Genomic DNA, 2,297 nt, shown 5'->3' with positions numbered 1-2,297 from the left:
TTTAGAATTAAAAAAAAAAGCAGATAATGTTTTCTTGTTTCCTCACACTTATTACTGATAAATTAGGTGTTTTTTTTTTAAAAAAAAACATTTTACAATAACAAACATTGGGCTTATTTTAATAAGCACTTCTTTATAATGCAGTTGAATACTGTATCTTGATTGACTATTTTCTAATGAATTATTTAATAAAATATCCAACTCTTTTACAAGGTGGTATGTATTATTTTGTACTGATATTTAAGAGCAATTTACATAAGGAGTTTTAAAGGGTATAATACACAAATCAACCAATTTTCCCAATGTATGAATGTCATTTCAAAGTAGTTTAATAAAAATTTTGCTATTCCAATGTTTCCAAATATTTATAGGAAAATATTCATGATTTGCTTCCAGTTTTTATGGCACCTAAGGATAAAGGCTGTAGAGCTGCCTTGCAGAAAACGCTGTTCACATGATATTCAGGAAACAGGGCAGCAATTACTTACTGTCGTAGGTGAGGGACCCAATAGTTAAAGAACACCATAATCCTTCTTAGAAAGGGATTTTCTATCTCCAAGATTATTTACCTATCTACAAACATTTTTCTGGTATTTTTATGGTTTACTTATTTTCACTGTTAAATTTTTAATCCATCCAGAATATATTTTTATTTGAAACATGTAATCTACTTTGATATTGAAAATAGACATTTAAGGACTTTCCTCAAATAATGAGTTGTTCCAAAAAAAAGTGAGTTGTTCCAACACTGTGTTTTTAATATCCATTCTTTTATCATTGATATGAAATATTAACAATTTTTCTAAATAAAATTTGACATAAATTAAGTGGAATTAGGAATATTTAGTTCCATTCATTTCATTTATTGATCACTTATCTTTGCAGAAATATCACATTGTTCTGATTATGGAAATTTTCTAATATGCATTTTTATCTAATAAGGTGTAAAGTCTTATCCCCGACATCTTTCTCACTCAGACATTCTCCCAAAAAGAAAACAAAACAAAACAAAACAAAAAAACTTAATGTTTCTGCAGTTTGTCTGCACAAAAAAATAGGATAATTTCGTTAAATTGAAAAATATGTGTTTTTTGTGTTCAATTTGTAGTTGATCAATCAGTTATTTAGTATGTGGCTATTGATTTCTTTCTGTTTTCCAGGAACCATACAATTGTATGGATATATAGCAGCGGACAATTAGTTATGGGTCCCACCTTTTTAGAGCTTCCAGGTTATTAGACATGGCATACCTTAAACAGGACAGATATGACATGATTAAAAATGGAATATGAGGGATGTTATTCCAACATAAGATATGGGAATAACAATTTGCAGGGTCAGGTCAAGCTTCTGGGAAGAAGTGATGTTTAAGCTCTCACATTAAAATATCAGTACACCTTAGTCAGAAAAGGTAGTAGAAGAAGAAGATTTGGTAAATAGATATTTTTATTTGTATATTTGCTTATTTTCTATCTTCTCAAATTAGAGTGTAAACGTCACAAGATCTGTGTTAGCTTGACTCATCAATGGATGCTTTCTGTCTAGCTCCATGCCTGGCACATAAAGAAGAGGAGGAAGAATAAGTACAAGAGAAAGAGAAGGAGGGAATGGTCATACTTGAAGACTGAAGACATGTGAGAACACTATTTGTAAAATTTACGTAATTCTATTCTATTTACATAATTCTATTGACTTTCTACATGCAAAGCCAAAAGAGAGGCAGGTTATAAAGGATTTTAAAGGCCATCTCAAAGAATAACTTTAATTCTATTACACTAAAAAGACTTTGAGATGTATTAAGAAGGGGAGTTATATTCAGGGATTTTTCTTTTTAAATGATCATTCCGGATGCAGTCTTGAGTATGGATTTGGCAGACAGGAAGAGAGGATACGGGAATTACTCACTTGCACTAGAATAATAACATTGGTGATAGCAAGAAATGAACAGAGTTAGAATTTATGCAGGCAGTAGCAAGGCAGGATTTGATTCCAAGTTTTATGGTTGAAGAAACTGGAAGTAATCTGAAAGGAAGTGAAGAAATTGACAAGTAAATGGTTGGACACATAAGCTTGCAATATCCATGACATATGTAGGTAGCAATATCAAGAAAGCAATTAAAACCAAATCTATTTGAATTTAAAATAAGAGGGCCATCTTTGGTAGAATAATAAGCAACTTTGTGATTGTTCTTAACTTGTTAATTTTTTAAAAAATCCTTAGCTTAGGAGATGAGTTAAGATAGGGTTACTAAATTTTCAGGTGACAAAAATCTGAGACCATTTAATTAGATATAAAA

Source organism: Propithecus coquereli, unplaced genomic scaffold (genome assembly GCF_000956105.1).
Source record: "Propithecus coquereli isolate 6110/MARCELLA unplaced genomic scaffold, Pcoq_1.0 Scaffold666, whole genome shotgun sequence".
Lineage (NCBI taxonomy): Eukaryota > Metazoa > Chordata > Mammalia > Primates > Indriidae > Propithecus > Propithecus coquereli.
Note: the sequence above shows the minus strand (reverse complement) of the source record.